Consider the following 26,056-nt stretch of genomic DNA (forward strand, 5'->3'; position numbering starts at 1 on the left):
GGCGGCCTCGTAATCCAAAGTCATGTAAATCTTTTAAAATCCCATGTTTCCATGTCGTGTCGTATGCTTTTTCTAGATCGAAAAAGATTGACACAGCGTGTTGTTTATTAATTATGGCATTCTTAACAAAAGATTCTAAACGCACTAAATGATCGATGGTACTTCTATTTTTACGGAAACCACATTGTATATCTGTTATTAGGTTATTAGTCTCCAAGTACCAAACAAGTCGATTATTTATCATGCGTTCCATGGTTTTGCAAACGCAGCTCGTTAGTGAAATTGGTCTATAATTCGATGGATCAGTATGATCACGTCCAGGTTTAGGGATGGGCACAATTATGGCATCTCGCCACGAGGGAGGAAATTTTGCGGTTGTCCAAATGTCATCAAATATATGTAAAAGTGTCTCTAAACAGGATTCTGGCAAGTGCTTCAGAAGTTGATAATGAATACCATCAGCTCCGGAAGCAGTATCGTGAGCTTGGTCAAGGGCAGTATGAAGTTCATGTATTGAAAAGGTTTCATTGTAGTCTTCCCCATTCTCTGAAGTAAAATTAATATATTGCTTTTCCTGCTGTTTTTGATATTTTTGGAATTCAGGTACATAATTTGATGAGGAAAAATGTTTCGCCAAAATCTCACCAAGTTTATTCGCAATATCTAATTTATTAGTCAATAACTGATTCCCATCTTTAAGATGGTGAATACTAGGTTTAGAGCCCTTACCTTTTATTTTCTGGACCATGTTCCATACCTTTGAAATTGGCGTACGTGAATTTATTTTTGAAACGTAATTTTGCCATGACTGGCGTTTATTTTGTTTAAAAGTACGCCTTGCTTCAGCATTTAAAATTTTAAATTTGTTTAAATTATGGACCATAGGATGGCGACGGAAATACTGTTCAGCTTTCTTCCGGGCCTTCCTAGCTTGTTTGCAGTCAGCAGTAAACCATGGTTTACGTATGTGTGGATTTGAAGAGGACTTCGGGATACATTCATCAGCTATTTGAAGAAGTTCTTTAGAGAAGATTTTTATCGGATCAGAAACATCAACAAAAGCATCAGGTGTTAGTTTTGCAGAGCAGCGAATTTCATACAAATCCCAGTCAGCTTTAGCAAAATTCCATCGTGATGATGGAGGGACATCAGAAGGTGTCACAGATTTTAGAATGGTAGGAAAATGATCACTTCCACAGAGGTCATCGTGGACTGACCATTCGAATTCTGTAAGCAAATTAGAATCAACTAGTGATAAGTCAAGGCACGAATACGTGCCAGTGGCAGGATGTAAATACGTGTGAGAACCATCATTAAAAATGCACAAATCATTATTCAAGGAAAACTCTTCAAGTACTTTGCCCTTGGTATTTGTATCATGAGAACCCCAAATTGGGTTATGACCATTTAAATCACCCATGATAACATGGCTTAGGGAGCTGGTCATATAGAGCCTGGAGTTCAGACTGTTGAAGTGAATAGGAGGGTGGTATATACAAAGAACAAAGAGTAAACACTATGTTTAATGTAACTCGGACTGCAACAGCTTGAAGGGGCGTAGCTAGAGGAACAGGACTGTGAATCACACCCTGTCGCACTAGTACTGATGATCCACCAGTAGCTTTAACTCCCGCGGGAGAATAGTGATGATATGAATTGTAAAGCCGTAAATCAAATTTATCTGTTGTCTTAAGGAAAGTTTCTTGTAAACAAATTACCGATGGTTTGTAATCTTGAATTAATAACTGCAGATCATTGAAATTATTCTGAAGTCCCCTACAATTCCACTGTATAATGTGACTTGCACTCATGGTGGGTTAATGGGTGAACGAGAACGTGAAGGAAGAACATTCCTTTTGGTTTGAAACGGAGTAGTAACCTCCATTTCCAGCGGTTCAAAAGAATTTTGAACCTCTACAGGTGGTTGCGAAGAAGGTGGCGCCTCCAAGTGTTGAAGCACCTTCGTCTTTTTTTTTCTTGTGGTTTTTTTCTTTCCTTGTTTGACGAAGAACATTGTTCTCAGTATCAGAAAGTTCTGGAGATTCTGGCTCTGTGATCTTCAATGGTGGACTTTCGGTTTGAGAGGCCGAAGTATTTGTCATTTGACTTGATAGGATACTTTCACTTACAGATATTTGTTTATCTTGAATCCATGAAATTTCAGTCTGGCACGATGTAGTCACTGTAGTAACTTTTTCCATAGGGGCAGAAGAAGATGCTACAGCTGAAAAGGATAATGTACTTGGAACTGAAAACGGATCTGGCACCAACTTTTTGGCTTCAAAATAAGAAAGATTGTTTGTGCATTTCACTTTCATAATTTTTGACTGATAAACGAAGACGGGACAGGACCTGGACGAGGCCAAATGCTCACCATCACAGTTTGCACACGTTATTGCATTGTTGCAATCAGAATTGGCATGAGTACCACCGCAGCGAGAACATATCTGAGTGCAAGTACAAGTTCTGGCACCATGACCAAATTTTTGGCAATGGTAACACCGGAGAGGATTTGGAACATAAACATCAACTCCGATGTTGAAGTATCCGGCTTTTATTGATTTTGGGATAGTTGGCAGGGCAAACGTGAAAAGATAAGTGTTGGTTTTTATCACAGTGTCATTTTGTTTCCTTGTAAATCGCTTAACAGCAATTACTCCTTGGTTTTTGAATTCGACCAGAAGCTCCTCCTCGCTCATGTCAGAAAGACAACGAGCACGATCTCGAATTATTCCACGGCAGGAATTAAGTGTATTGTGTGCTGAGACAACAACCGGGACATTTACGAACTGCTTTAATCCAAGCAGATTGACGGACTGTTGTCTTCGTATACATTCCACAAGAAGTGAGCCAGAGCGGAGTCGAGTGACGTTTTTAACTTCTCCACAGGCACCTTTGATGCCCAAGGATAAGGCAAACGGATTCAACTTGATCGCATTACCATCGGAAGATGAAATGACAATAAATCTCGGCCAGTAATCATTAACTTCAGGTGTAACTTCCTCATCAGATGATACACAATCAACATGACGGCGTTTGTTCTTCGACGAACCAGAGTATTGGTTGAGAGACATGGTGAGAGAATTATATTCGGCAAACTTGCTCCCCACCCGCCATCGAGTGTCAACAAAGGACGATGTTGCAGAGGAATCCAGTCTGCGTCATCAGGGCTACAAGTCTGCTATACTCCAGCAAATGTAACACGAATAGCTATATTTGTCTACCAAAGTGACTGTCCAGCTGGTTCTGCACATGACAGAAATTTGGAGACCTACAGAATTCGGAGGTTGACATTAACCAGATTGGCCCATGAGCCACCGCCTTCTGACGTAGGACTCTAGGCAAAAACTGTAGATATTTTTTACAAATGTGAAGCCCAAACAAAAATGAGTAGGATAGTAGACTCAAAACATGGTATGTCCAACACAGGGCTTGACATGACCAGCCGATTGATAGAATCGGGCCCATTCTACCACCCGTCTAGGTGAAGTCAGGGCCAAAGTGGTGTGTTGAGCAGTAGGAACACGGTTCCAAGAACCCACTGCCCTCGACCACCAGGATCCCCTCCTCCACCGACACAGGGCCGCAACCCACGGCAAACGGGTTGGTGGACCAAATATCCCCCCGGGTCCACTACGGGGGTGTCGGCGAGCTCGTAGCATTACCCAGCACCAACCACGAGGAGGTGGCTCGCCACGGGTGCCAACCGAGAAGTGGAAGGCCAAAGGTAAATATTCCGGCGCAGGCCCGCTTCGTCCGGATGTTGCATCTGCGCAACTGGACAATCAGTGCAACATACACGGTCAACAATGTCTGTGGACTTGGATCAGCGCAAACCATCAGAAATCGCCAACGATAGGATGGGATACAACCAATGCGATCATATACAGCACCTGTTCTGCGGCATCATCATCGTCGTGCACGTCTGCAATGGTGCAGATACTTTCGCCCGTGGTCCCTAGTGCACTGGAGGAGGATCTGGTTTAGTAATGAGTCCCGGTTCTTCCCGTATCGCCATAATGGTAGGATGCGTGTCTACGGACGGAGAAATGTACACTCGACACTGTATTCGTGAAATTGATAGATACGGCGATGGAAGAGTCATGATGTGTGCACGCATATTCGTGAATGGTAAGACAGATCGGGTGCACGTACAGAGAAGTTTAGCTGCTGTACGGTAACGTGATGAAATCCTCCAACGTCACGTTATTCCGCCATTGACGTCAGAAGAGAGCGTTTCCGGCAAGAGTAGAAAATAGGTTTGATGGGAGGGTATGGAAGCGTGTATCTGAACTGTATACATTAATCCGATCATAAATGCTATCTTTCCTGATGAACATGTTGCCACATAAAAATCAAAAAGTCATTCTGACGGAAATATTTTACCATAATCAGTATTTCTCATATGGTATACAAAATAGTGCTATTACAAATATTTTGCGGGGCGAAACCTATCCCTGAGGCTTTGTGACAATTGGGATGCTGCAGATAACCCTTGTAAGATTTTCCAAATGACAGTAAAATCTCTCAAAGGCTACGAGCTCGTATTTTTTTTAAAATGAAACAATAACGATGCAGGAGCTGCTATAAGTGTGATATAATTCATTGAGGATACTAAACGACCTTCCGTGTAATACCATTTTTATTAAACGAGTTAATGATTTGGTATCAAACGAGCGAAGGAGAGTTTTATACTAAATCTTTAACGACTTTAATAAAAGTGGTATTTCACGGAAGAGAGTTTAGTATTCTGTTTCTTACTCGCCATCATAAATTGACAGAAACTGGCGCGAGATTCCCTACAGTTTGAGGACTCTCAGCTTTCCACGAGTCAAGCAAGGTCTAGTAAAATTGCGACATCGGCATTAGCATTGTGACGTCACAACTTTGAACCATATTTATGTCATATGTATTACACTAGTGCAATATTTCCGTAAAAATATGACACTGTAGTATCTTCAACGGGCGAGTAATATATATATTTATCTTATATACTATAAATAAGTAATCTTATATTCATCTTACACAATATAATCACAGTCATTTCCATGGATCAGGATCAAGGCAAATAACTTTCAATTTGTGAAAATATCAAGCACATTATGGAATGCCATGTTAATGTGTCGGTGCTGCCAAATCTGCCAGTATTGCTAATCTCAAATCTTACTAAGCAATTTTATTGACTAATGGGGCTAGGGGCTAGTCTGGTGATGTTTGGATGCGTCTCAGATTCAGAGTGTAACAAATGCTATGGACTGGCTGATATGTATTGAGTTTTGCTTCAAATTCATGCAAATGTTTTAGTTCGAAGATGTCAAGTCGTATTAATGCCTTTATATACACCAGACAACATTGCTTCAAGGATAATTGTACTGTATCTTCATACGACGTCATAACAGAAAGAATACAATTAAGCTAATATGCATATACATGTACTTACTTTTATAAAGCAAAAAACTTTCCGACAAACTGACAGATAAGACGAACTGTGGTTTGGTCCCTATGACTTGTGCTTTACTGTAGTCTAAACACGTGTAACGAAGTGGATCCCCTTTGAGTTGGTCAAGGCCATAACTTTTTGTACATGTTTTCACCGGTTTGCTCAAATTGCCACATAATATTAAATGACATGATTCTCATCAATATAAACGAAATGTTTATTGATTCATATATGGTAGTACCTCTGGAACGCATATAACATATTACACTTTCATCCATCTCATTAAGAACCTACAGAGATTCATCCTGAGAGGATTCGTATGTTGATTAGGGTCAAAACGTTATGTCAGCTTGATATGTCATGCTGTTCTTGAATATTTATCTGAATCATCAATGAACTCGAGTGATCCCTTCCATGATCGTTACTGTCCGTGCCTTGCTAAATTATCATGCGCTAGTCTATTGCCGGCAGCGTTGACCTAGTGTGTACTCCTGTCCGATCACATTTTGATGTTATCTCCGATTTCTCGTTTTGTAACTGAGCATAGTGACGTGTTGCGTTCCTTCAGCCACGTAAGAAACCTCTGACCTTTGAGAAGTCGCGGTTCGGTCAGGTATTGTCCTAGGCGTGTCAGTAGTACCCCGTGAACGTGGGTTTCACTGAAATAGTAAGCGTCTGGAATCAGCCTCACTCCGGGTTTTCCACCCACAATAAGCAGACATGCTGTCGTATAACTGGACTACTTTTCAAAGACACGTTGTACACAGTTCAGTAACTTTAACGGTTGTAGGGTCAGTGTTCAGCCCTTTAAACATCAGTTGACAATCGAATTATTGACATTACTTTCCATTTATAGTCTTGATATGATTCACTGATCCGTGTTGAAAATATATCTATAATATCTATAAAAATATACATTGTTTCATATTTGATATGAAAAATCCACTCAAATTTTTCCCAAACAATGTATTGGAGTCACCTATCGTTAGCGATGCCATTCAAAACTGATTATTACACAGAAAGATATATCACTTGTCTTCAAGACAAATCTTTGGTACGTGCATTTTGTAAATTTAGAATAGCATTGAACAATCTGAAGATAAATACATACAGGAAGGAGAAACGGCATTGCGACTATAACATCTACTGTGAAAATTGTATGGATCTCTACATCGAAGTTGAAGTCCACCAACAATTTAGCTGTCCAAAATATTCTGCACTCCGAACGAAATATTTACCATGGTTAGCCTCTTTTGTGCCAGCCAAATGTAACTTAATCAAACTTATTTGTTCACAAAATCCACAAACAATCAAATTACTATCATTATATTTAAAGCCTGTATTTGAAGCACGCCGTTCTTAATTACTAGTTTATTCTTCATATCCAATCCACGTGGCAAAATAATATGTTGTGGTGTAATTGTACCCTAGATCACATGTCCTGCAGCATTGAATAAATCTGTCTGTCATTCAAAGATCAGTACTACCCTTAAGAAAAGAACATCCCAAACCTGTTTGGTGCTTTATATAATTATCTTTAGAGGCAACAGCATAGAGATAACTTAACCGTGTTAAGTATACGCGCATGATGACATCGGTAACTGCATCACTGGTATATATCCTCTGATAGCTGTTAAATCCATTTTGATCACACCAACGTCTTCATGATCCATCATCTGTGGCTTGAGCGAGCCCAGCAGATGTGCTCTAATCACTGTTCAGTCGAAAAGATCTGAAATGTTTGATCACAAAATCAATGGCATGTTATCACGTACCTTTTATGCATATTTTCATGTTTGCTGATTCCGACTAGATTCATACTTACGTCGAAACATCCGTCTCAAGCAATATAAATTGTTCCGGCGGTCTGAAACCATTAAATATTGCATAAAACACTTCATTATTATTGGAGTGAGTGAGTAAGTTAATATTTAACGTCATGTCGGCAATATTTCAGCCATATCGCAACGAGGTCATTTAACAATGAAAAGGGATATATGTATATTGTAAAACCTGTCACCGAAGGACAGTAAAAAAACTAGAATATCACAATCTGAATTAAAACTGGCTTGGAAAGTTAAACCTAATATCACTATTTCGACAACATTATTAGTGGATATTTATGTAGCGCACATATTAATGCAACCGTTGCTTGCTCAAGGCTCTGGTATTCGTTTCCCCCGATCACTGGATGTCCGTCACAGCGTCACATCGTATTATCAATCTCAACTCCCTGGGGAGTACATAACTCTTGCTGCCACTAGGCGCACCGGGTTTATTATGGCCCTCTCATCCTAACGAGGTACCCATTAACAGGTGGGTTGACTGGGACACATAGTCACAGTACTTTGTCCACGTTTACTGCACGTTGCTGTACCCGCAACAAGGTGTATGCACGTGTTCATGTGGCCACCATCTGGTCATGTATCAACGGATTTGTGGGTTCTTGTAAGTGCACAGGGTTGTATACTGTACACTAGGGTTTGTAACAACACGGGAAGAGTCTGCACACAAAGCTGACTCTAAGACTTTACACCCGGTCACAGGTGGGCTCGATCCCGACACCTCAACCTCGCTGGATCACTAGCCGGCTCGCCCACCGCGCCTACTACGTGTAGTATAGTGTGATGTGTACTGCCCAAATTCAATCAAAATGCGATTGATCACAACCAAAAAATATGCAAATTCAACTAAACTGCCATTGATCACTGCAAAAGAAATATCAGTTTAGTATAGAGTGATCTTTATATCCTTTCTGAAAGCAGCAAGTTCTTTCAATCTGTGGACAGTCAGCAGAACGACATGCAATAGTGTTTTTTGAAACAGCCGTTTATTTGAACGATCGCTTTGCCCGCCATATGAATAAGTATTGGTGAACTTCAAAGTGAGATTAACATCACTGCATTCTTTGGGGAATATTCCATGAGGTTTATATCCATAACATGCTGTGGATCATGATATACATGTTCTAAAGAGACATCTTCTAACAATATATCAGTTATCTCAGGATCACCCACTCGCATTTTTAAGAAATATGTAATATGCAGCAGGACAAGAAGAATCAAAACCAACAGCATGTTGTTTGGTTGAACTTGCCACAAAAATGAATATCCTTAAAATAAACGTTAGAACAATTTTGAAATGATCCCTAATGTTATCACTGACACTTGGACGTCTCATATATTTACAAGTCCTTACATGTATTGAAATGTGCAAATAGTATTGGCAGCAATTACAGTATCTGTAGTATTTCATGTATACTGTGCAGTTTCGGTCTCAATCAGATAGCATGCTAGTCCAGGAGGAGAATCTCAAAAGCGGCCTTTAAATAGGATTTCGTAGCCTCCCCAGTACTGATTTTGTTTGACACTATTTTTAGTTAGTATGATGTCTTGAGCTCATGAAAAAGCCCGAAATACTCCCAGATTGTGGTATCAGTATTTTTTCACCGGCCATTTTATGTGGCGGGGGACCTGTGAGCATTTTCATGACATTTGGTTTGCTGCCTGACAACATCTCAAAGTTAATCATGGATAGTTTTACTGATATCAATCTGATCACTTTCATTTTGACTTTTGAGCATTGCTAAAGGATGTAGAATTTTTTTAGATATCTTTGCTTTTGAAAATAATCAAAATGTCCACTTTGGCCGCCATCTTGAATTGCTGTGTGTTGTCTTCTCGGCAGTTAAATTTACATACAAATTAACACCGAATGTGTCCATTTACATCCAGTGTTGATATTTTTTATGGTTTTTTTTCTCTTCTAGAGTGGTGGCTTGGGCACAAAGCAAGTAATTTTGTATGGTCATGTTGTTGTAATATAATGTTTTACAATGTATTCTTTGAGACAGGGGATTTTAGCGATTCTCCGACTTTTCATGGAAATGTGTGGTGCTGATTTATTCATTGAAAGTTTACATTATTCCTATAACTAGAATCAGTTGTATTTGTTTCCTGTTTACTTCTAGAGTGACAGCATGATATATGGAATTGTTTCATATTACCCAACAAGATGGTCGCCATTGTAGGTTTACTACTTATACATAGCAGAGGACTAAGTTTGTGCTCATATGTAAACAAACAATTCATTTGATGTCAGATGTTTTATACAATATCGAAAAGAACCTACATTCAAAGTCTCATTTCCCTAAAATGGTTGATGGAATAACATCATCCAAAGTGTTAGAAAACTATGCTTCAAGGCCGATAACTTCGTCTGTACAAGATCGTGGAAGCAGGAGTACAGCTGCCCCCTATATCCTCTTCACTTCCTTTCACATCATATGTTAAATCATGTCATTGGAGTCATCTACAAACCAAAGCTGTTCGGGCAATCACCTGCCATACAAAAAGACACGTCTCTGTGCGCAATAAATCAGTTCATCTGCATTGAGTCAGATCTCTCTGCTGGTATGTTAACCTTTTGCATTTACTCGACGTCAGTTCAACCAATCCACGGGGAGCAGGATCTCTCGCCATCAGAAAAGGGATAAGCTGACCATCGCAAATGCTCCAACCAGGGCCAACTGGTGAAGGAATCTTCATGACTGGTTGTATCCACACATGCACACGGTAGTTAACTCGCTCAATAAGACGTTTTAGACTGTTGGATGTTGGAGGGAGTTTGTGCCCATGAGTCAATTCATCAATGTGTTAAGTCACACAGTTCGTGTCACATTTGTATATGACAATTTCATTCCACACTAACCAGAATGCATTTTTCCAGTATTTCTTGTACAAGGTACTCTGACACCGGAAATATATATTTTACGTACTACTTACGTTAGTAAAGGTACACTGCAAGAGTGATAGCTATACATTTCTAATCAAAAAGCCCACTGGCCACCTTTGTAATTCACAGACATGTTCACGTTTTCACAATTCTCCAAGACAGATTTCTCCTTGTCTCAAAGGATGTAAATGAACACTGATGAGGTCATCCACTTTAGCACAATCTACTTAATGTCAATGGAATGGATTAATGGTGCCCTGATGTTGTGGGACCTTTTGTTACATCGTGACGTTTTTATAAATTTACCATCTCGAGTCAGTGTTGGCTGGTGGCAAAATGACTGTTCACCCTTGCAACTGCATTTGTATAGAACGCCTACATGTACGTAATATCTGTTCACATCAGCATCAGACAAGCTGTTGTTGCAACAGGTTCGTTCTGCTTCCGGAATGGGGCAGATTCTGGACAGCATTTGTTGTCCTCAACCTCAGTCACAGTCTCACGATAACACTATGGCCTACATTTAGTCACCTAGCAAGACTTCTTTGGGTTTGGCCATCTTAAAGCCAACCGTTTAAATTTGCCATTATTCTGTCTTGGAAGATGAACTGTCGTCTGACCATCTTCAAATTTAAATGAGGCCGATGTGAATATGCTTGATCTTTTATTGTGAAAATTTGCATGCATAAACTGACTTCCATGGAGAGCACGTGTAAAATGTGCATTAGATGGCATAATGGTTGTTTTGAAGACGAGGGTTAGTTTGGTGTGGCCGAGTTCATGGTTCAAATCAAGCAGTCACATTTGACGGTAAAATTTGCAACGGGAGATGATAACATTTCTCATAAAGTTGTGATTTCTTCCGTCCAAACACCCACACAGAAAGGTTCTGTTAGTCTCAGAACTGGTTATTCTAATTTTGATGTACGTTTGAACTTTAACGTCTTTGGAACAGTATATATAACCTTAGCTAACTTTAGTAGAAGGCAAGAATGGGGTGTTTCGTAACCGCCTTAGTGGTATATTTTAATAAACGCTGCATTTAGCAACACCGTGAGTCATGAGCGTCTTCACGTACTTAAGGCTGACGCAGACACACCTACAGTTGTCAACTCGATCACAACAGGTGAATACAGTAACACATAACTAATAACATAACACATAACACATAACACATAACACATTGCTGAGTCACATTACGTACTGAAACCTAATATTAGGCTGTCATATAAAAGATAGTGCAGTGGCGACATATCCAACCCCAGGATGGATCCATTGTACGTTACTTTGAAGGTATAGTAAGTCCATCGTTAACAAATATATATTTGTTCAGAATCGTTGTTCTTTCAAACCACATGTTGCAGAAGTCCTGCACGGTCAGCAATGGGGAGGGGTCAAAGGCAGCTTCACGTTATCAGGGTTTAGTCTGTTTAATATATCGTTCAAATGCAACCACATTCGTACCATCTCTAGCTCGAAGTCTAAATCTCTATCTACTTGAGTTAGAGAGTTCATATGTTTTGTCAGATCGGTAATATTTCATCCATATCGTGGCTAAAACGTTATAATTTAGTGACCAATTAAATCAGTATGAAAAACAACTGGTGACGAAGAACAGTGAAAAAAGATTATCACAGCTAGCAAAATTGACATTAGCTTGTACCTTTGAAATTAAACAATTATAAATGTCTATCTAAGCTTTTAGTGCTAGATGTTAAAAGAGAACCGCTTGACAAAGCTTTTCACACACTCTGCGCGGATAGTTCATTCCCCTCTGTAATTCACAGACATGTTGAAGCTTCGATTTCCTTTCAAACTAATCTTATGAATGTCACATCTTCTTTCAAAAAGCGTAAATGTGAAGAGTCATTCACATTTCCGCCATTGCCCCCATCATACGTGATGAAGTGTTATATGTAACGCCAACAATTCAGGCAATTCAGCTTTCCGTTTACGTCAAAGCTACTTTCATGTTGCTCCAAAACCAATGTTACTAGGGGTCACTTTAAATATGTAACGTCAGAATAATCAGTTTCGGTGTTCTGTCGAAAATAGATTTCACTGTGCCAAAAATATATCATAACAGTTACAATTTCATCAGCAGATCCATAGTATTATTTCAGGAAAAATAACTACGAATGTTGTGACTTTGAGCAATCACGCCATGATATGGCTGACTGTAAATCTCAAACCATAAAGGCTCTCTTTTTTGATAATGTTCGTTCCCATTTGTTATTACCATTTTAAAAGAGTGAGATTTGTTAAATGATGTGTAAATGGATATGTATCTTATGATTGGAACTTTAAAATCGTAACCCCGATTGATAATGGCTATATCTTCGACGGGGGCTAAAGTAGTGTAAAATTATAGGATAAGTAAGTCCCGAAACATTCGACATACAGATTTTCCACTACTTTTAATCGTGCATATATACTACCGACAAGAAATAAGGGAACTAATGAAATAATAGCGAATTTGAAACTGCTTTAAATATCCACTAAATCAATTTTAGGCGTCCAGTTCAATATCTGGTGTGTCCACCATGTTGGGCAACACATTCACGGCACTTTGATGGCATGCTGTTAATCAATTTCCGGATGGTTGCTCGTGGTATTGCCCGCCATTCCTCTTGGAGAGCTGCACCAAGCTGGGCCAGGTTGGCGGGTCCTGGGTCCCTGGCGTACACCCTTCGACCAAGAACGTTCCAGAGATGTTCAATTGGGGACAGGTCTGGGGACTTAGAGGGCCAGTCCAATATCTGGATACCTTCTTGTCGGAGATAAGCGGAGACAATTCGGGCCCGATGTGGTCTGGCATTATCATCTAGGAATACAAAATTTCGGCCGATAACTCTAGCCAATGGAACCACAACAGGACGCAATATTTGGTCAACGTATCGCTGACCAGTCATGGCTCCGTTAATGATGACCAAATCTGATCGTCTGTCATGTGTAATCCCACCCCACACCATGACAGTACCACCTCCATATCGATCATGGTCAAGAATTGCTGCTCTGGCATATCGCTCCCCGCTCCGACGCCAGCAACGTTTTCTGCCATCTGTGAATTGTAGGCAAAACCTAGACTCATTAGAGAACATGGTGTAACGCCAGTGGCGCATAGCCCGTCCCTGATGCTGCCTAGCCCATGCCAATCTTTGGCGCTTATGGTGAGCTGAAAGGGTGACACCCTTAAAAGGCCGTCTTGCTTTCAGACGAGCTTGATAGAGTCGGTTTTTAACGGTTGAGGTTGAAATGCGTCTTCCAGTGAGTGTGCGGAATTCTCTATTGATGGCAGGGGCCGATTCAAACCTATCGCGTAGAGCAATTAACGTAATGAGACGATCCTGTCGTGGTGTCGTTGATTTTGGTCTACCACGCCCAGGTCTCGTTGCAACCCCACCCGTTTGAGGGTACTTATCCCACAGGCGTCAAATTACACTTTTTGATTTACCCATCTGCCGGGCAACTTCACATAATGATACCCCCCCCCCCCCCCTATGCCCCCTATAGATTGCCAACAACTGAAGGTAGATCACCATACTAGGGACCATGGGGACTTGCAGGACCTTTGCTACCTATATGGACCCCATTTGGATTTACACCATCCCTTCAGCTGCTGGCGATTGTACGAAAAGTTAGCCAATATGGCTGAAATTTTGCAGGTATGACTTTAAATTTTAAGTCACTCACTCTTCAGTAATAGATGTTTGTCTGGCGGGATCGGTTGGTCTGGACCGCTGACTTGGTTGGCGCATGTCATCGGTTCCCAGTTGCGTAGATCGATGGTCATGCTGCTTCCCACTGAATTGTCGGGTCCACACTCGATTATTTACAGACTGCTGCAAGATAGCTGGAATAAAAACTTACGAATTCACTCATGGTGCATTTTGGAGCATACACTACTGATCATGAAGTAATGTTAGTTGAGCAATCATAATACACTACGACCAATAAGCCTACTAACACAGATGGCTTGGCAAATATTTGTTCCAGAATTTTGCTCACATGTTGCTCTTTGACTGTCGACATTCGAATTGTTGGAAAACGTTATGAACACGTCACCTCAAGAGAAGATAACTCGCGACTGATGTCGCAATGTCGCGATTTAATGTCACTGAAGTCTCGGCACACCCATTATGTCATGATGTAACAATGACTAACATGCAAGTGTTCGAATGAAAGATATTCGCAGCGAGATAGGTATTTGATTATGCAACAGCAGTTGATCGTTTATCCTTGTTGGTGTCAAACTAACAAGAACAACCCTACCTCCAACTAGCTCTTTGACATGTTAAACACTAACATGTTGACAGAGATTACTTGCCATTGATTTTGTGACCAAACATTACTGCTCCTTCAGACTGAACCATTATTAGAACATGCCTCCAGGCCTCGCTCCAGACTGTTGTTCTTCAGAGATGAAGGATCATATTGCTGCACATGCTCCTTGAACTTTACAGAGTGCATCTTGAAGCACTCCTTCCCCGTTTCCTTCCCTTTTTTCGCCCTGTGTTAGTGATAGTCAGCTAATAGATATCTGTAGATAATAGCCAGTGGTGTTATTACCTCAAAACCTATTATACTGACCCGTTACTTCGTCTACTTGGCACTTTCGTAGTTATTACCGATGAAAGACTGGCACTGAAAAAGAGGGTTTCCGGAATTGAGACTAGCAAGTTCTCATTTCTCAAAACGCGTTGAAAGTGTTAATTATCAGCTTCACTTGAAAGGCTGTTGACATGTATCTGAGATTGTGATGCGTGGCTGCTTTTTCTCATGAAGAGTCGAATAATTCGCGTTTGTTACTCTTTCAACGTTTAGTAAAATACAGTCTTTCTACTTCTTCCGTGCACAAAATGTCGAATCGAGGCTACTGAAAATGAATGCCACTTTATGAAGTATGGTGCACGTACCTTGTTTGACAAGAGTGGTCCTTTGGGACCTTTAGGACACTGCATTGTTTGAGGCCTAAAAGTGATTTAGGTGTATATCATATCGGTTATAGAGTTTCATTAACTCAAATATTGTTCTGCCCTTCCTTTCTTTCTTTCTTTGATTCATTGGAAACTTCCTGTGATCTGGTCTTCAGCAATCAGTGGCCGGTTGAATGGAATATATGACAAGAAGATGCGACCAAGTGATGTGACATGTTCTCATATCCAAACTGTGTTGATCAGTTCTTTTGATATCATCCTCAAGATCATCTAATCTAAACTTTATAAGTAAGTAATACCAGACACTTTTTTCTCTTTAAGAAATGTCTTCATGTTCTGTATGACACACTAACAAAACATGCCTCTTTTACCCACCAAGGGCGTGCTAGACAGTAAACTGACATCATATCATAACTAACATGAAAACATCTAGAAGTTGAGGGAATCAGATCATACTTTGATAACAAATTATCATGATACATATGTTTTGTTCTTGAAAGTAAATAACCTACGTTAATATACTTCACAATATCAGCCATTCAGTGTGATCACATAGGTATAGTGAAGTTCGAAAGAAAGAGATATATCTAAAAGTGCATGTAAAGTCACTTTGTGATTAAAAACATTATTTACAATGTAAACAAGCCACTGCCATGGAAATAGATCCAGTTTCTCAAGGATGAGTGGGCATTTAGGAAACTAGCTTGAGAGGCATATTTTAGAAGTTGGAAGTAAATAGGATAACTGTATATGGATGACAACTTCTTTAATACTGGAACACGACGTTTCGATACAGGTTCTTGCATCGTTTTCAAAGTGTCATTTTCTTGTATCGTTTTCAAAGTGTCATTTACACTTTGAAAACGATACAAGAACCTGTATCGAAACGTCGTGTTCCAGTATTAAAGAAGTTGTCATCCATATACAGTTATCCTATTTAGGAAACTAGTTTTATCGTAATGATCCAACTGTCAGATATATCAGACATCGGCAAAGCCTCTGACTTTGTGTTGGTTTCTTTGACCAATTCTGAGGACAAGCTCATAACTTTGAGAAGATCCAAAATGTTCAACTCAATTAATATATCGATTCCTTGCCCTAATCGATTTCATATTTCATGTGAATGGGCATGAGATGGTTTAGACCTTTAACTTATACATGAAATACACAGATTAAAGATGACAACAATCAATATTTCAACTTCTACCTGATTACGTTTTAATAATTCGCCCTCCATGTACAAAGTGGCTGTAATGCAAGTGTTGTATTATTAAAGTATACAACGCTCTCGGTGTGAACATTTAATGTGGGGAGGTTATGGCTTCAGAGGATAACGTATTAAAAGCAATATCGTATTTTATGTTTGTGTTCCTTTTCCAATGAATAATATTTCCCCAACTCCGTGGTAATATCGATTAAAGAGGTTGTTTTTTGAGAGTATAATGTGATTCAGTCAGCTGGAACATACCCTTCTGCAGCATCGCTGTCGAGTGTAGTAAAGTCAGACTCGTTTTACGTCTGACTGTGACGTTTTACATATATTTCTTCTATGTATATAGTCTAACGGGGAGAACAAGTGCAGTGTGTTAGAGTGTGTGCTAGTGTGTGTGTGTGTGTGTGTGTGTTAGAGTCTGTGTCTGTGTCTGTCTCTCTGTGTGTGTGTCTGTGTGTGTGCGTGTGAACGGATGCCTCAGAAATGACCAACAAAAACCAGTATTTCATTAAGAGCTCAATCGCAAACAATGACTGGATGCCATGTGGGATTTCAAGAACATTAGTAAAATATCCTGCACGTGTTGCAGTTGCCTGTTCGAAAACAACGCCTCTTCTATTGCATATCCATCTGAAATGTTCCACTGATCATATACTACCAGTGGAAGCACACAAAATTGATAAATTGAAACTACTATTTTGTCGATTACTTAGGATAACGTGCTACCAGGCTACATACCCATGGCAAACAAACTTTGTGGGACCATGGAGGTGATACTTTCCCAGGAGGTCATCAATAGATCTTCGAATGCTAACCGATACGACAGTTAGCAAATAATCTAACGTTGTTTAGAAGTATATCATGTAGGAGAGAATACAACTATTCATTCACATATTCAGCTTGTGAAAAGTTTTCACATCTTGTAAGAGCAACTCCCATGAATGCAAGAGTCTTCACATTCCGATTTGAAAGGACAGAAAATCAGGCTGAATGGGCCAATTGATTCAGTGTTTTTCACATGAGGTAAAGATTGATAAGTTGTCTGAAAATGTGTAGTTTATGTTATTTCTCCCAAGTTTCAAACCTGATATTTATGTCTTCATAACACATTTGGTCAAGTACCAAGGGCATGATATCGCAGTCTGGTAGACCTCAAATGTTCTGCGTGTCTAACATCTTTGGACCATTTGTTTAGTTGATCCCGGTCAGGGATGCAAATGGGTAATTATGTGGAAGTAAAACTTGGGCTTGGGTATGTACATGTATGGTTGAAATATCAAATACAGACATAAATTCATTGGATGTGTGAGATTTTTGTACAATACTTTTACTTGACTCCAGTGGCTTTTCCACTTAAGTGAACATTGCTGGACATGCTTGACCGTGATTCTTTCATCATAAAGATACAAAACGAAGGATCTTCACCTTTATGCAAATATTCATGTGTATATCTTGTGTGGCCAATGCGACATCATCGCATGGTGACCTCTACAAATCCGGGACTGACAATCCAGGTAGGTGTACCCAATATAGGGTTTTATAGCATGTAATTTATTAATACCTACTTGAGTGTTTCACTTCTTTTGCATCAGATGTAAGTTGTAATGTTGGCTTTGGAGTATGGAATAAGAAGTGGTGTCACAGATTTGTTGAGTGCAGCCTTGGCAACAAGATCGGCCATCGTATTCCCAGAAATGCCATCGTGGCTGGGTAACCAACAGAGGACGATGTCGTATTAACCAGTAGTAAGATCATTATACAATTCAATAATTTATAGTAAAAGTGGATCTTTGCATAACCAATATTTATCAGATATATGAAACTATTTTAAAGAATAAGACCTGTCAGATGGACAGTAAAAATACTGGGGTATCACAGATGTGGATATAAACTAGCATGGGAAAGTAAAACATTCTAGTAATTAAAGCAGACAATACAGTATATAACACGGGCTGTAGATCGCCAACAACTGAAGGTTCATCACCATACTAGGGACCATGGGGACTTACAGTACCTGCATGGACCATAGCTGGATTTACATCATCCCCAGCAGATTGTCAGATTGTTACATTTATGAATATGCGTTGCTTGAAACAACGACTGTTTACTTGTAAGCATCCCGAGTACTCGTGTCGCTTGCTGATAGTGATGTCATGACTACGTCACTATGGTTATACATATTTGATATTTTCAATACAAACGATCATTTCCATCTTGCTGCTTACACTTTCAGATGTAATTCTTCTTTCGTATTTTAACATCCGTGATCAGTATTTACATCTTTTTAGCCTTGGACTAGACAGGCGACCAGTCAAAATCAGCTGGCACCAATTACGTCATAATCAAAAGGCGGTAACTGGGGCCTGTTAAGCTCATAGTGGCATTGGCCTCATAGTGTCATAACATTTCAGCACTTATAGTACGGGTTATACATTCATTGTAAGAAAATAAGTGCATGTTTCCAAACGTTAATGTTAAGTAACTACAAAATTCAGGGTTCACAGAGGAAGACAAGTGATTTGTTCGTGTACACTCCCCCTTTAAGACATTTCAACAAGTGACACTTCTCCTCATCCTACAAGTTATCCAGTTTGACATTCAATAGGCAGACAATACTAGGGATATCATGGTCAACATTTCTACTCTGAACGAATCAGTTCAGGAAAGCCTCCGTTCAGTCCGGGATTTATGACATACGAACCAGAGTGAGTGAGTGAGTTAATATTTAACGTCACATCGGCAATATCCCAGCCATATCGTGACGAGAACATTTAATACTGAAATGAAATATATATAGATCTATTATAAAACCTGTCAACGAAGGACAGTAAAACAACTAGAATATCACAGATGAGAATATAAAACTAGTAACTATACCTAAAACAATTTATCTATAGAGGACAGTACAAGATAAAAATGGGCTATAGATTGCTAACAACTGAAAGTAGATCACCATACTAGGGACCATGGGGACTTACAGTACCTCTGCTACCTGCATGGACCCTAGCTGGATTTACATCATCCCCTCAGCCATCAGCAATTTGGGAAATCTAGCCATGCAAATAAAACGACACTTATGCTACGACTAAATACGTGAAAGTTTGAATTTACTTTGAATGTTTGTGGACTTACGTACCCTCTCAGGGGGACAATAGTTTTACAGTACTTCAACCCCCTTTGAGGATACAGCCACTAACAAGCACAGTTAGCAATTTAAACTTCCAATAATAAAATATTTATCTATTTACAATTCTGTCAATAAATCTAATTCTTTTAAAAATGCAATGATTAAATGAGAGCTTGTGTTATTGAAAAGATCCTTCAGAGTTCGTGAATTAAAATACTGATCCCTTGTGATGGAATACTCGACACAGTCAAGCAGGATATGCTTGACTGTGATTCTTCCATCACAAGGGATACAAAATGGAGGATCCTCACCTTTAAGCAAATATTTATGTGTATATCTTGTGTGGCCAATACGACATCGTCGCATGATGACCTCCTCAAATCTGGACTGACAACCCAAGTAGGTGTAGCCAATATACGGTTTTATTTCATGTAATTTATTGATACCTACTTGAGTGTCCCACTTCTTCTGCATCAGATCACGGATATACGTTCTAATGCAAGCTTTGTAATCTGAATATGGAAGAAGAAGTGGTGTCACAGATTTGTTCAGTACTGCCTTGGCAGCAAGATCAGCCATCACATTCCCAGAAATACCTACGTGACTGGGTAACCAACAAAAGACGATGTCGTATTGGCCAGTAGCAAGAGTATTATACAGTTCAATAATTTCAATTAAAAGTGGATGTTTACAAGAAATATTTTTAATAGCCTGAAGGCAAGAAAGAGAGTCGGAATATATTATATACTGTTTACGTTTCGGGTGTCTTTGAATATATTTAAGAGCTGTTAATATGGCGTTAGCTTCTGCTGTAAAAATAGAACTATTATATGGCAATCTAGAAGATATTGTTCTGGATCCAATGACAGCAGCGCAAGCAACTGCACCACCGTCCTTTGACCCATCTGTTAATAAGGATTTGTTATATTTATGTTTCAATTGATTATATTCTTGTTTGTACTGTAATTCATTCGTTTCTGATTTTTTAAATGTAGTTAATGTTAGGTCAACCTGTGGCCTAACCAACTGCCAAGGGGGAGAGGAAATAAGACGGAAAGGAGCTATATTGTCCAGCTCAATACCAGCAGCAGCAATAAACGGCTTTATTCTGAGCCCAAGAGGTGGAACAAGAGAAGACTTTTTGCTAAACAAATCCTCATAAAGAGGATTGAAGACACAGTTATATGCAGGGTTAGATTCGTTAGAGTATAGTTTTGTGATATATTGTAAAGATAATTTAATACGGCGTTGTGCAAGAGATGGTTCATCGGCCTCAATGTAAAGACTGTCAATAGGTGAAGTTCTGAAGGACCCAAGACAAAGTCTTAGACCTTGGTGATGGACAGGATCAAGAAGTTTAAGATTGCTTTTGCAGGCTCCACCATAGACGATGGAGCCATAATCAAGTTTAGAACGAACGAGTGATCGATATAGATGGAGAAGGGTAGCTTGATCCCCTCCCCATTTTGAATTTGAAACCACTTTCAACAAGTCAAGTGCTTTCAGGCATTTACTTTTAAGAGATTTAATATGTGGTAAAAAAGTTAAATGTGAATCAAAGATTAGACCCAAGAATTTGGCTTCCTTCACAACTTTAATGGGCGTCCCATCTGGAGACAGTTCAGGGTCTTTATGGGGTTTGTATTTACGACAAAAATGCATGCAGTTAGTTTTCGATTTGGAAAATTTAAAGCCGTTTTCAAGACACCATTTATCTATTTTGTTTAAACACAACTGCAATTGCCGTTCAATGGTATGCATATTTTTACCACGACAAGAAATATTAAAATCATCCACAAATAAAGATCCATCAATTGAATCGTTTAAAACTTTTGATAAACTGTTGATCTTGATGCTAAAAAGAGTGACAGATAAAATACTGCCTTGTGGAACACCCTGATCCTGATTGTAATGATCAGACAGGGTAGAACCCACACGGACCTGGAATTGTCTTTCATTTAGAAAGTTGGCTATAAATCGAGGTAAACGACCTCGCAAACCAAAGTCATGTAAATCCCTCAAAATACCATGTTTCCAGGTTGTGTCATATGCTTTTTCAAGATAAAAAAAGATAGACAGAGCATGTTGTTTATTAATTAGTGCGTTTTTAACAAATGATTCCAGTCGCACTAAGTGATCGACAGTACTTCTGTTTTTACGGAAACCACACTGTATGTCTGTGATAAGATTATTTGTTTCCAAGTACCAAACAAGTCGATTCTTTATCATGCGTTCCATGGTCTTGCAAACACAGCTAGTTAGTGAAATAGGTCGATAATTGGACGGATCCGTATGATCACGTCCAGGTTTAGGTATTGGTACTACTATGGCGTCACGCCATGAGGGAGGAAAGTTACCCGATGTCCAAATATCATCAAAAATATTGAGAAGAGTTTCTAGGCAGGATTCCGGTAAGTGCTTCAGTTGATAATGTATGTTATCAGCTCCTGTAGCAGTGTCATGAGCTTGATCAAGAGCAGTATGGAGTTCATGAATAAAAAAAGTTGTATTATAATCTTCCCCATTATCAGAGTTGAAATTAATAGTTTTCTTTTCTTGTTGTTTTTGATATTGCTGGAATTTTGGTACATAATTTGAAGAGGAAGAGTGTTTAGCAAGGGTTTCACCTAGTGTATTAGCAATATCTGATTTATCAGTAAGCAATTGATCTCCATGTTTAAGATGATGGCCAGTAGATTTAGTACCTTTACCTTTGATTTTCTGGTGTCCGAGAATTTATTTTGGACACAAAATTTTGCCAAGATTGGCGTTTGTTTTGTTTAAAAGTACGCCGTGCTTTAGCATTTAAAAATTTAAATTTATTTAAATTATGCACCATAGGATGGCGACGGAAATAATGTTCTGCCTTTTTCCTTGCCTTCCTAGTTTGTTTGCACTCATCGTTAAACCATGGTTTTCTTATGTGTGGAACTGCAGAGAAATTTGGTATACACTCATCAGCTATATAGTTCAATTCATCAGAAAAAGATTTAATAGCATCAGGAACGTCAACAAAACGTTCGGGTTTAAGTTTTTCAGCACACAGTGTTTCATATAAAGCCCAGTTAGCCTTTTTAAAATTCCGCCTTGATGATGGAGGAACATCAGATGGAGTTACAGCTTTTAATATAGTAGGAAAATGGTCACTTCCACAGAGGTCATCGTGGACTGACCATTCGAATTCATTTAATAGTTCGGAATTTGTCAATGACAAGTTGAGAGCAGAATAAGTCCCTGTACCAGGGTGTAAATATGTGTTGGAACCATCATTGTAAATACATAAGTCATTGTCAGAACAAAAGTCCTCAAACAATTTACCTCTAGTGTTTGTATTTACACTACCCCAGAGTGGGTTGTGCCCATTTAAATCTCCCATTATAATACAGGGCTTCGGGAGCTGATCATATAGAGCTTGAAGATCGGTTTTGGCAAACGCCGAAGATGGTGAAATATAAATAGAGCATAGCGTAAACGCTACATGTAAAGTAATTCTCACTGCAACAGCCTGCATATTAGTATTAAGTGAAACAGGGCTTTGAATAACGTTTTGTTTGACTAGAATGGATGATCCGCCAGTGGCCCTATCACCCGGAGGTGAAAAACAATGATACGCATTAAAATGACGAAGGTCAAATGTATCTGTTTGCTTTAAATATGTCTCTTGGAGACATAACGCTGAAGGTGTGAAATCTTGGACTAATAGCTGTAATTCATGTAAATTTGTCCTCAATCCTCTGCAGTTCCACTGTACAATATTATTGGAATAAACGATCTTTTGGGGGGATTTATTGGGGATCTACCCCACACCCTTTTGGAGGGCGACAAGCTATGTGCCTTAGAATGGACGTTCTCAGAAACGTCCATATCTTCAAAAGACCCATATTTATTGTACAACTGAATTTTATTTTGTGACCCCTTAGGAGCTCTGCTACTGTGTTGTTTTAAAGCATCAGGCTTTGGCTACGGTTTACGTTTCACCGTTTGGTGACTATCAGATGTTGATTGAGACCTTGAATGTGACTGAGATGATGCTGATTTGTGATCAGAAGACGACTTTGAGGTACTAGGGAGTGGTTCCTCAGTCTGTGATGATATAGCAGGGTACAAAAGCTGTGGAGAATCGCAATTTACCCACGTCAAGGTAGTTTGGCAGCCTGTGGATGATTTTGTTATTTTAGAGCGTGACTCCAATGTTGTTTTTGCTACTGCAGCATAACTTTCTGGAAGATCAGATCTTTTTACTATATTTTTGGCCTCAGAAAAAGAGATATTTTGAGTGAATTTGATTCTATTTATTTCCATTTGTACTTTCCAAACAGGACATTGTTTAGAAAATGAGGAATGGTCGCCTGAGTAGTTGGTGCATTTTTTAAAATCACTGGTACAATCTTCTCTTGTGTGTGTCTTCTCACCACAGTGGGCACACACAACGGACAATGTTCAAGTATTTACACCATGACCGTACTTCTGACATTTAAAACACCTGAGCGGGTTCGGAATGTACACGTCAACCTTGATGTTGCCGTAACCAGCCTTCAATGATTTGGGAGCTGTCGGAGATGAAAAGGAGAACAGATAAGTATTGGTTGGAACACTTTCATTGTTTTTGCGGACTGAAAAGCGTTTGACGTCGAGCACACCTTGATCTTTCATTTCAGTCATGATGTCAAGTTCTGTCATGTCAGAAAACAACCAATCACGGTCTCTTATGATTCCTTTGCTCGTGTTTAACGTCTTATGAGCAGATACAGTAACCGGAATTCCAACAAACGATTCTATGCTCATCAAACTGACTGACTGCTGCCGTTTCCCACACTCAACCTGCAGTGCACCTGAACCGTTGTAACCGTTTAATGTTCTTAACTTCCCCGGCAATTCCTTGAATACCTTTGGCAACTGCGAACGGGTTCAATTTTAGAGGCGTTTTATCAGCAGATTCGATCACAAGAAAGCGTGGCCAAAAGTCAATTGATCTGGACGGTCGAAGGTCATTATCATCAACATCATTTTCAAGAGGACGTTTGGTTTTTTGTGGGGATTTCATAAGCCATATTTAGGGTTGAGATTTCATCATCCGAGCTCCCCACCCACCACGGAGTATCACAAGGACAATGCTAAAAACAAGCGGATCTCCAGCTTGCAGCACCAAGGATGCCCGGATGATATACTCCAGCAGAAAAATTAAAAGATTAATAGTTCCACCAGATTGGCCCATGAGCCACCGCCTTCTGGCATAGGACTCTAGGCAAATTTCAGAACAACATATGTCAAAATCAAAAATGTTTTAGATAATATAGCCAAGTCCAAAGTTATAACAATTCTAAATGACATGTGTGCATTGAAAAATATAACAATCCTCCATGCACAGGGCTTGGCATGAACAGCCGATTGGTCGAACCGGGCCCATCCGACCACCCGTCTAGGCGAAGTCAGGGCCAAAGTGGTGTATTGAGCAACAGGAGCACGATTGCAGGCCCCTATTGCCCTCAACCACCAGGATCCCCTCCTCCGCCGACACAGGGCCGCAACCCACGGCAAGCGGGTTGGTGGACCAAATATGCCCCCGGGTCCACTACGGGGGTGTTGGTGAGCTCTTGGCGTTACCCAGCATCCACCACGAGGAGGTGGCTCGCCACGGGTGCCATAGGAACCAGATGTAAAGAATACATGGGGAGTTCAAATTGTACAAGAATGCACTGAGATCAAATCTGTCAACGTAACAGAAGAGAAAACATCACGTTCGTGTTTCCAGTAATGTCATTAGTCAGCGTTTGCATGTAAATATGAAAGGATTACACATGTGCACGTTGCTGATGTGACGCTGATAATAAGCTAATGTTTTTTATAGTATTGCATTACAAAACAATACATATGGTGTTCATTGATATATATGAGCAGCTTAAGTTTGAGGACACTGCTCATTTGTTTCGTTGATGGAAATTCTGAGAGGTTAACGGCGTCATCAATCTAGCCTGTGCTGCCAACTGTATTCAGTAAGTTCATAAATGAATGCAAATGTTACAAACAAATGATGAATGATTGCGGTAAAGTCCTCTCGAATACTGTGGATTGGGATATTCCAGATTTGTTCTTTTCCTTGTGGGGGCTCTGAACTAAAGTAGAAAAGAGTACACGGCTGGTGCTTGGAATACTTTCAAACAAACAAAATAATGATGAATATTAGGGTAGTAAAGCCATTTTGAATGCTGCGGATTTTGGTGTTTTCCTGCAGGTTAGAACACAGCATTCAAAAAAGCATATTGAGTCTTAAATCATAAACACCAAACATTACAGGTGTCACACCCAGTTGCGACGTTGTCAGCATATCACGTCCCGCATCCTACGTTGTCTGTGTGTACCAGCTGATGCGGTCACACAACTTAAATGCTGATCAATGTAAGCAACCTGTTTCGCAGAAGTCATCATGCCGGGTGATAGCTCTTGGTTTTCCAGGTCTGAGACTGCCAGATGTTTCGCCGGTCTGTTCAATGAGTCGGTCATCGGTCTGTGATGGTCTGCCTTGCATTGTAGACACCTACTAAGACACTGGAATTGCTAGCCGTTGCTGATAGTGTTCAGAGTAAAATCTTTTATACTGTTGGTGG

The sequence above is a fragment of the Haliotis asinina genome, chromosome 11 (assembly GCF_037392515.1).
Source record: "Haliotis asinina isolate JCU_RB_2024 chromosome 11, JCU_Hal_asi_v2, whole genome shotgun sequence".
Classification (NCBI taxonomy): domain Eukaryota; kingdom Metazoa; phylum Mollusca; class Gastropoda; order Lepetellida; family Haliotidae; genus Haliotis; species Haliotis asinina.